Source organism: Corvus cornix, chromosome 5 (genome assembly GCF_000738735.6).
Source record: "Corvus cornix cornix isolate S_Up_H32 chromosome 5, ASM73873v5, whole genome shotgun sequence".
In the NCBI taxonomy this organism is placed as follows: Eukaryota; Metazoa; Chordata; class Aves; order Passeriformes; family Corvidae; genus Corvus; species Corvus cornix.
In genome coordinates this window covers 38,020,110-38,030,416 of record NC_046335.1, presented here as the reverse complement: position 1 = coordinate 38,030,416, position 10,307 = coordinate 38,020,110, and positions in this window count along the sequence as shown.

Here is a 10,307-nt window from a genome sequence, read left to right as displayed (position 1 = left end):
ATGGAAGCATAACAGATCTAACAGATGATCAGTGTATGTCAGCAATGGAGACCATGTCACCAGTTGTTCCTTGAACGTTTCCTCCACTTTAAAAACAACGATTCTGCCTGCAAGCAGTCCTAATTTTTCACACAGTTTTGAATGTGAGTCTTAACAGGTAAACTGTGATTAGTGGTTTCTTGCTCAGAGAATTTCAAAGAGCAGGACAGCTGTGAACAGAATAAAAGGTGTGAGCAATGAAACTTCAAGTGTTTGCTGTTCCACAGAAGCGTCTCTGACCAATGGGAAGAAGAGGAAACACCACCCGTGCAAGTCATTGCACATCAGACAAACTGCAGTGCTCACTGCTCACAGCTAGAAGGTGATTCCATTTCTGTGTTCAGAGTGATAATAAGTCAAAAGCTTTTAGCTTGATGATCACCAGGTTTTTTGGCTTGTTTGTCATGGAAGTAGAAAAAGAAAAGGAAACAGGAAAAGAAAAAGGCACCAATGCTCCGTGATTGTGCTGTAGGCCTGACATGATTTCTCTCTGTCACAGCAGTTCTTACCTCCCTTCCTTCCAGAATTATAAATTAGGACATGATTTAGTATAAAACAAAAAGTTATTGAATTGAGTGACATACATAAATCGATGTAAACCAAATAAAATCAAAATAGGCAGAGAATTTATCTGACAGAAGTGTCTGAAATTTCAGGAACTTCCTCTTGCAAGTCTGGACAGGTATCAAATGTACACGGGGGGCAGTTAAAATGCTGCTTCTAGTAAGAACTATTTTTATAGAAAAAGCTCAAGTCATCATAAATGTCAGTCAGTATACTGAGATTGAAATTCCAAATAAATCAGCAGAACAAAAATGAGTGATGCATCACAGGATCAGGTCTGTGAAAAGGAAATGGCTCCACATTGTTTCAGCACTACCCATCTCCACCTCACCTTTGCTCACCACTACAAGAACAATTCCTTTACATCTTCAGGACCCTGATAATGGCTTCTTTTGGAGATGTACCAAAGCTTAGCAAGATGAAAGGGCTTTCTCAAAAAGTGCCATCATCCCAGCCTGTAAAGCCATTGTTAACAAGATTATGCAGCATTTGTGGAGTCCCACCAAAGGTACAACAGTCCAACCACAGTGGAGCTCAGAGCAGAACTTAGCATGAGTACCCAAAGCCAGGTGGGCATACTCCAGTTTATATTTCTGTGGTGTAGCAGAACTAGGGGGAGAGCCTCTTACCTACAAATCTATGACTAATATCCTGACTCCTACCTCACTTGATTGCATTGTCCTCCATTTTTTCCCAGATCCCTTCTTCAGTATTCACCTGAACTCCATGTATGGACTCCTGCTGAGCTCCCACAGTTGGGAGCCTCCAAAGAGGTTCTTCAGATGCTGGCTTATTCAGGCACAGGTTGTTGCCAGGTAAATGTTGCTGGAGGTATTGCAACTCTTGTAAGAAGGCTTTTTGTGTGAGAAAGTTCTACAAGCACCTGCTCCTCCAGTGAGATATTACCTACTACAAGCTGAGATAAATATAAATATAAATATAAATATATTTTGAAGTTATTTCTCCCCCTTAAAAATAAACTCATCTTCCATTCAGATAGGTTTAATGGATAAGGAAGAAACGTCTCTTTGGGATCATTTACATCAGGTCTCAGAGGCCTCTGTTAATCATACACCAAAAGCAACAGGGAACCCTCTCTCATGAGGGATCATCATTCACTGCAGGGTTAAGTTTTGTTTACCCTCAGAGATCTGTTAAGATTTGTCCTCAGGGGTGTCTGCATGGTCAAAGAGACCCTTAAGATTTTTAGCTTGTAATAAGCATGGAAAAGAAGAGTGATGAACTTTGGAGAGAATCCACTTGACACCTGAATATTAAACCATTAATTTTGGGTCCATCCTGTTTCAGAAAGACAGCACAGGTAAGAAACAAACACAGGGAAAAAGCACTCAGATTAATATAAGCAGATCATTATCCTGAAGACAGCTTCTGGCTAGGAACATTAACTCAGGACCCTGCCCACAATGCCAGCTGCTGCCTGCAAGTGGCCAACAAAGTTCTTTTTCAAGCAGCTAAGCAAGACAATTTTTCAGGCTTTTCACACTGATAATGTCTCATTTCTGTTCATCTGTACTGCTCTTCTTTGAATTCTCTACAGTTCCAGGTGGTTTCCAGCTCTTCTGCAGCAGCCAAAGCTGGTGCAACCCCGTGACTTTACAAATGTAGTAGATTGAAAGTAGATTGAAAAGTATGAACCAGGTATGTCACATATTATTAAGTTCCCATTTGTATTGTCAATTCAATGTTATTTCAAGGCCAACCCTTGTAGGAATATGTGACTTATCATGATTTAAAGACTGAACCATGATAGTCCATGAAAAACATCCCAGGACTTGGGATGTGGATTCTAATCCAAGCTTTTGGACCTGGACTGTTCAAACTCTCCAGGCTCACGAGACCAGACTTTTGGACGTTTGGGTTTGGTTCTGTTTTGTTTTGTTTCCCTATTGACAGCTAGGATCCTTGGAAATTAGACGTTGAAACTCCCTCGGTCTTTGGAGCAAGTAACCAATTATCCGCGTCCATATGGGGCCATCTGGTGGCGAAAGGGGCTCTGCAAGGGAGGCTCGCCCGGAGAGAGATTCTTGGAGGCTGCTATGTTTCAATTCTTTTTTTCCTGAAGTCTTGTCGAGAATCTCAAGACTCTCACACCTGTTCTTTCTGTCCCTCTGCTTCTCTCCCCTTCTCTCTCTGATTATCTTCCCCTTTCCCTGGAACAAGAATTCAGTTTCAACTTGGCCACTAGTGGCTTTCTTGTCCCAGTAGTTTTTTCACAGGTTTGCCACAAGCTTCCCTCCCTAACTCGCTTGGTCGTGAGGACTGACCAGCTGCTGACACTGGAAGTTACACTGTGATGTTCCAGCAAGAGCTTCTTGTTTCTGTACTGCACTTAGCTTCTTCCATGGTGAGAGCCTATCCTTTAAAATCTTGTTCTGGCCTGCAGCTGGGCAGAAAAATATGTCATTATGGATTTAATTTATAACTAAGCTCTAACTGAACTTTATGGTTCAATTTTATATAAAAATGTACTAGTTTGAAAACAAACCAGTGGGAGGCACTAAGTCAGAATAACAATTTAATGGAAATTAAAGAAAAGGGGAAAAAAAAAAAAGGTAAAAGAAAACACTGTCAAACTGACAGAGTCAAGGTACAACCTGACACCCTGTTAGGCAGGGTGGTGATAGCAGTCTGGTAGAATGCTGGCTGCAGTCCTCTGAAGCAGTGATCCTGTAGTAAAACAGTCTGCTCTTCCTCAGGAAGTCCAATGGTGGCTGTGTCACTCCTGTCCTCTGGAAATCCAGTGGGAAGCCGGTGTCTCTGGTGTTCAGCCTCAGATTATATCCACGATGGGATGCTTGGTTCCTCCCTCTGGGTGGAGCATCTCACAATGGGGTAATGAGTCATGAGGCAAAGTGTTGATTAGGCTCATTAACAGAAGATAGTCCGGAGGGAGTTATCTCTGAGTCATGCGGCAGGACAATGATGGGCAATTAACAGAAAGACAGTCTGGGGGGAGGAGGCAAGGAAACACTGCCCCACCTGATTTCAACAGCTGATGGGGATGGTAATAGAATACACTGCAACCCAGGACAAAAAATTACTTACAAAGACAGTTATTATTCACTTAAATATATTTAGAAAAGCATTTTCTTTTGTGTGCTGTGATTAATTGCTGTCATTGTTTCAGGGAGACGTTTATCCATTCAATCTCTCTGAATATCTTTTTATGAGTTTTATCTTCATTTGACAACATGAAAAACAGGTATGATACATAGTTATATATGAACATTTAACCTGTCACCAGGCATTATCTGTGTAATGGGCAACTCAATACCTCCATTATTAGTTTCAGCCAAAGTTCTGACGAACAGGATGAAAGCTGCAATAACATTGTTTTCCAGGAATCCATATGCGTGTGTATCAAAGTGAAAATGTTTTCATGACAATTACAAAAAACTGCCTATGGTGGAAATGCAATTCCTAGAATGAAAATGAAATGCAACAAACAAACTGCAGTTGTGCTCTCTGTATCATCTCAGCCCAGTCTTTCCATTTCTGAAGGTGCTTATGCTCTCAGAAGCAATTTCTCAAGAAATTGGCAAGAACTTTAATAACATTATAAGAGAAATAGGGTTCATTATTACTCCAACGGATATACAGAGAAAAAACTCTACAAAAATATTAGGTTCCAGTTAGTAAATATTGTAACTAAGTAATAGTTACACTTGTCAGCTTTGTAGAGCAAAACCCAAACAATATTTCCTCAGGTTGATAACAACCCCGTTAGAGAAGCAGAGGTCTTCTCCTTGCATTTTCAAAGAGGATGTGTGTTTTTCTTTGCTTCCTGTGTAGTCACCAGGCAGCCTTGCAAAATTGTACTTACCTGAGGCAACAATGCATTGGATGCATGAATAAAATACCTTTGACAACTTTTCTTCATTTTGCTGTATTTTTTTCCTTGATGTTAAATGCCATGTTAATAGCTATTTATACCAGTAAAAGCATGGAGTATTTTCCCCCGGTACTTCTGTAGGGCTGCTTTGTTCATCACTGTTGACAAATTGTGCAACTAGTCCCATGGAAAAGACAAAAGAGTGGAAAACACCTAGAGTTCAGGAGGCTGGAGGAATGCTTTGTTGCTGTGCCACTTATTCTGTCAGAGGAATCAGAAGAATTTTCTGAAAGATTGGCTACCCCTGACTCACAGTAATGTAGTTCCTTACAAGGAAGAATGGTTGGTTTATTCATCTTGTTTTCAGTGTCTTTTTTCTAGCAATCTGCTCTCTTGGAAAGAGAAACAGATGGAAACCCAATCTGATGATCTACAATCCCAGTTTAGTTACTGAAGAGAACTCTGTGTGCTCTTAGCAAGGGTGGAAGCAGCAAAGACAAAGACACCTCCTGACCAACTCCCTCCAGTTTATATACTGGGTATGGTGTTCTGTGGTATGGAGTATCCCTTTGGCCAGTTCAGGTCAGCTGTCCTGGCTGTGTTTCCCCCCCTGCCCAGCTGCTTGTGCACCTCCTCACTGGCAGAGCCTGGGAAACTGAGAAGTCCTTGGCTTAGGGTAAGCACTACCCAGCAACAACCAAAACATCAGTGTGTTGTCAACATTATTCTCACAACCAAACCCAAAACTCAGCACTGTACCAGTTACTAGGAAGAAAACTAACTCTAGCCCAGACAAAACCAAGACACTGTTTAAGAGCCTTATCAGACACCTTGTAAAGGCATTACTGGTGACAGTGGTGTTAGGGGTTTCAAAATGATGGCGAAATACGGGTTTCCTGTTTTGAAGACAGAACTACTACCGTAACTGAGTACAACCACTAGGTTTGGGGCTGGTTTTAAACTCTGCTGTGGTACCAATGGCCCTCCCGTGCCTGGCGCTACCGAAGCGAGCTCTCCGCAGCCCGCACGGAGGGCCGGGGCTCAGGCTCGGCCGGGGCGGTGCCGAAGCGGCCGCGGCGCGGTCCCGGGGAGCGGGGCCCTGAGCTGTCCGCGGTGCTGAACGGGCCCGGCCCGCGCTGCCTGCGGGGCTGGGGAGCTGCCTCTCGGCCTGTACTTCATTTCTTCTGCTTCTGGTGAATTTCATAGGACACCCTGTTCCCAGACACATTCATGATTGACTGGAGGAAGTCATTATGGAATGCGCTCCTTTGCAACACTCTCTGCCTAAAAAATTTCCAGATACCTGTAGTGAAAAACATCTTCAAGACTGGGACGGCATGGACATACTTATATTAGTACAAAATCTGTTCTTATGACTTCAAGTGAAGAAGCACTTCTCACAGGCAAATAAATATAAAGCATGCAAATATTTGATTTTAGGAAACAGAAATGTCAAAAACAGCAGAGAAAAGGTTTCCTGAGTATTTTAAAAAATTATTTTACTTTTTACTCTCTTGTATTACTATTTTTATTCTATATTTGATTTGATTCCAGAGGCAAACAGTCAAATCTTGTGAACAAAAATCTCTGTCAAGTTCTTCTTCATACTGTAGTCTAGTCCACAAAGCTGGGCAAATACGTGTGCCAACAGTTGCTGGGAATATAGAGGAAAAAGTAATCTTTGTAAAAGACACATTGGCACTAACTTGGAGTTAGGTCATGCCAAAGAGCACTTTGGATCCTAAAAACCCCTCTACAAACCACTTTGAGCAATTTTACACAAGCACAAACCAGACCCTTACATTAAAACAAAGCCACTTGCTCATTGCTTAGTAGTTATTCCTGCTTACCTTTTTTCTTAAAAATACACTCATGTGGCATCATTAATCTCACTAGAGTGTGTCTATGACTTTTCAGGATGCACCTGATTCTTAGTGCAGCACTGTCAAACGAACTGGGAAAGGAAACTTTGTGGGAAAAGAAATATTTAGTGTACTAAGCTCCCCTACTTCCAACCTCCAGGTAGCCAATTGTTCAGTAAGAACAATTTTTTAAGTTTTAAGAGTTTTCTAGAAATTTCCCTCTTGCAAAGGGAAATAGAAGCCTGTGACTGCTGAGATATAAGTTTTCACCACATTTATGTAGTAACACCCTTCATTAAAAGGTTATTTCAATCCAGCTGCCATGCCATATAGTTGTAATAAATACTAGTAGTGATGGTTTCTAAGGAAAATACTATATTTAGCTTTAATCTTCATTAAAATCTAGTTATTTCAGACTCTCAGGGTTTTTTTTTTCCATAACCTACTGAGGTTTTTATAATTGTATTGGGTTTGCAATACATGGGGGCTACAGGTGTGGCTTCTTTGTGAAGATGCCAGAAGCTTTCTCTGTGTCTGATGGAGCCAACGCCAGCCAGCTCCAAGACAGACCTGCTGTTGGCTGAGCCTGGGCTGGGCAGTGATGGCAGAAGTGCTTCTGGGATAACACATTCAGGAAGGGAAAGAAGTGTTATTGCACAGAATTACTTGTGGCCAGAGAAGAGAGAACTGAGAAAGTGTGAGAGAAACAACTGCACAGACACCAAGGTCAGTGCAGAAGGAGGGGCAGGAGGTGCTCCAGGAACTGAAGCTGAGATTCCCCTGCAGCCCGTGGTGCAGACCATGGTGAGGCAGCTGTGTCCCTGCAGCCCATGGACATCAACGGGGGTCCAGAAATCCTCCTGCAGCCCTGGAGGACCCCATGCTGGAGCAGGTGGATGCCCAAAGGAGGCTGTGACCTGGTGGGAAGCCCAGGCTGAAGGAGCCTCCTGGAAAGACTCGTGGACCTATGGAGAGGGGAGCCCATGCTGGAGCAGGTTTGCTGGTTGGACCTGTGACCCTGTGGTGGACCCGTGCTGGAGCAGCTTGTTCCTGAAGAGTGGCACCCCATGGAAAGAGACCCATGCTGGAGCAGTCTGTGAAGAACTGTGGTCCATGGGAAGGTCTCATGTTGAAGAATTTGGTGGAGGACTCCTGTGGGAGAGACCCCACACTAGAATATGGGAAGGAGTCTTCCCCCTGAGGAGGAAGCAGTGGCAGAAACCATGTGAGGAAGTGACCATAACCCCCATTCCCATCTCTCTGCATCTCTGATGGGGAGAAGGTAAAGAATTGAGAAAAAAATAAAGCCCAGGAAGAAGGAAGGTGTGGGAAAAGGTAATTTTTAGGTTTTGTTTTACTTCTTGTTGTCCTAGTCTAATTTGGAGAAATTAATTGGACTTGTAGGATTAATTCAATTAATTCTCCAAGTTCAATTAATTTCTCCAAGTTTAGTCCATTTTGCTCATGATGGTTATTGGTGAGTGATCTCTTCCTGGCTTTATCTCAACCCATGGCCTTCCATTATATTTTCTCCTCCCTGTATAGTTGAGGAGGGGGAATGACAGAGCAGCTTTGGTGGGCACCCGGCATCCAGCCAGGGCCAAACCACCACAACAGTTTATTCCTTTAAATGTCTTGGAAGTGGAATAGCCTTTTGCTGAGATGTCTTTTAATGACAGGGAAGAACTATGATTTGTTCTTTAAGCACGCCCACAGATTGCAGGATGAACAGGTGAAATTAAACTTCTTGAAACAGTCTGTCTGTATTCACAATGAAACATACCCCCCTCTTCTTTACACTGTTATAAACCAGGAGTAATCCACAAAATTTGATGTAAGCGTCACTACAAATACAGGCAAATACATCCTAGTGTTCTGAGGGGTTACAAAAGGCTGGTCAAAGATAACAACTGTGCTTACTGGAAGTGTAAAGCTAAGAAGTGGCTTCACTGAAGTAATTGTCTTTAAATCAAACCTTCATTCTGAAGTTCTCACAATCAGTTCACAGGGAACTAAGAGGAACATGTTTGTTAGGGAGTGTTACCTGTAATCATCTCAAACACATGACAGCAAGAATTCCTTTTATTTTGTTACAACATTTTTGTGTGGATTTTCTGCTAAAATGCCAGCTGTGGAAGATAAATCCTTTATTTAAGGCAAGAACAGGGAAAACATAAGCAGAAACCATGAGAGAATCTCAGATGCTCTTCTGCAGATCAACGGGGACTTTGAGGAGGGAGCACACAATTCACATGCCAAACCAATAACCTGCAGCCAGTGATGCTGCTACCTGGTTGCTCCTTTCAGCACAGGTTTCCCATCATGAATACTATACCTGGGGCCCTTTCTCCTTCCCCATTTTATTTTATTCCCTGGATATGTTGGCCCCCAGGCCAGCGGTAAGAATGTGAGGGATGAAAGTAGTGAGAGGGAAGTGAGACTAAAAGGCCTTTCTCTTCCTCTTTCATGGTGAAGAACAGCAACTGCCTGCAGCATGAGCTGGTGCAGATGTGGGAGAAAAATATTTTTTCTCCCAAGTTTTCCCTCTGTTGTAATCTTCACCTCCTGTGTAGCTGTTTCTTCCCAGAGTACTTCCCTATCCTTCCTTATAGGGTAACCCTGTGCTCTATACACCAGCAGACCACTGTGAGTCATTTGTTGAGTGTGCTGTGCACACTCCTTCCTCCCCTCCAGCCTCGTCCTTTGTGTCTTTTCTCACTGTCACGGTGCTATCACCTCATGATCTCAAACACTTGCAACCATTTTTCCCAGGGGGCAGTGGAATCTGGCTGTACCTGAGGTGTGTTGTCTCCCTCTCTTCGGTTTAAGTATGTGAGGTAGCTGAATAGTCGGGGGTACTTTGCGCAGGCATGACTTGGAAATGTAATTTTAATTCCAGCCACGAGGGGACCTTCATAGTTTATTGTCTCTTTCCTGCTGGTTCGTCTGATCCTTAGATCAGTTAAACTTAGATCAGTTAATGTTTTGCTGCTTCTTAGGTAAAAAGACATTCCTTTTTTTTTTTTTTTTTTTTTTTAAAATATGGCTTTCATTTCTTAGGTGACGAGAATTAATATCAAAAAGACCCCATGCCTTGCACAGAGAAATTTGGCAAATAACCTACAAAAATTAATCCCAAAAATAAGGAGCTCCCACTTATTGCAGCAATTGTTTTCACATCATATGACCCGTGTTTGGAGTCTCCTCTTGCATGCAGCAGCTGAGTACTTGAATAATTTGATCTGGCTGTGTTTGTATGACAAAAAGAGGATGTGATTGTAACATGCACTAACTTGCTCACTTAGCAAGGAGCAGCAAAGAGAGAAAACTAAAACACACAGCCAGGATTCCCAGCCCCTTTGGAGCTGGTGATGAGCCTCTGAAGCTGCCTGCTGTCCCTGCTGCTGCTCCTCTGCCAGCTCCACTGGGCTGGCCACCCCATCACCTGCTCTGCTCCCACCTCCTCTGTGCAGAGAAGCAACATCCCTCGGCACAGCTGCTCCTGACACCACTCCTGAGAGGCAGGCAGCCCACCCACTGCTTTCCCTCTTGGCTTCCCAGGAAGAGATGTGCTCTTCTTCTCAGCCACGGAGGGGAACCTCTGCCTCAGGCATGAAGGGCTGTGGGTGAGTTGGGATCTTGCCTTAGGCACAGCCAGCACTCGGGCCATGTGCCTTTCTTCCAGTTTTGGGAAAAGGGCCTTCCTGTATAAAAACACACCCAACTCCTTTTCCCCCCAGTTACATCTCTTTCAGAGGTATTACACCTAGGAATAAACGCTTGTGTTTGTTGCATCCAAGAGGGACTTGTGAATTGCAGCTCTCAAGTACTTCCCAGGCATTCTGAGGTCATGCTCAGCACGGAATTCAAGAAGGTGGCGCTTCTCAGCTGTCATGCTCTAAGGTCTCCAAGAAATCTCATGTGGGCAGTGAACAACTATGTATGTACTGCACAGGCCAAGTTAAACCCAAAGCTCCCCTCTAGATCAT